The 361-nt window shown below is 70.9% G+C and overlaps 1 pseudogene; it reads left to right on the forward strand.

Annotated features, from left to right (window-relative positions):
- Window positions 1-242: 242 nt before the first annotated feature.
- On the forward strand, window positions 243-361 carry LOC145718148 (U1 spliceosomal RNA; annotated as a pseudogene; the record flags this gene model as incomplete).

The following is a 361-nucleotide window of genomic DNA, read 5'->3' on the forward strand; positions in this document are numbered from 1 at the left end:
GGGCGTGGCGTATGCAGAGGAGCAGGCGCGCAGAGGCTGCCGGGCCCGCCCCGCCCGGGCGCGCGGGTCCCGCGTGGGGCCCGGCGAAGGCGCCCGCGGGGTTGTGCGGGCGAGCGAGGTGGCGGCGGGGGTGGTGCGGGGCGCGGGGGTCTTGGGGGTCTTGGGGGCGGCGGGAGGGAAGTGACCGTGTGTAAGGAGCGCGGCGAGCGCGAGCGTGAGCGGCGAGGCAGGGCGAGCAAAGCATACTTACCTGGCAGGGGAGATACCATGATCACGAAGGTGGTTTTCCCAGGGCGAGGCTTATCCATTGCACTCCGGATGTGCTGACCCCTGCGATTTCCCCAAATGTGGGAAACTCGAC

Source organism: Leptonychotes weddellii, unplaced genomic scaffold (assembly GCF_054177405.1).
Source record: "Leptonychotes weddellii isolate Sample4059 unplaced genomic scaffold, ASM5417740v2 HiC_scaffold_112378, whole genome shotgun sequence".
Taxonomy (NCBI): domain Eukaryota; kingdom Metazoa; phylum Chordata; class Mammalia; order Carnivora; family Phocidae; genus Leptonychotes; species Leptonychotes weddellii.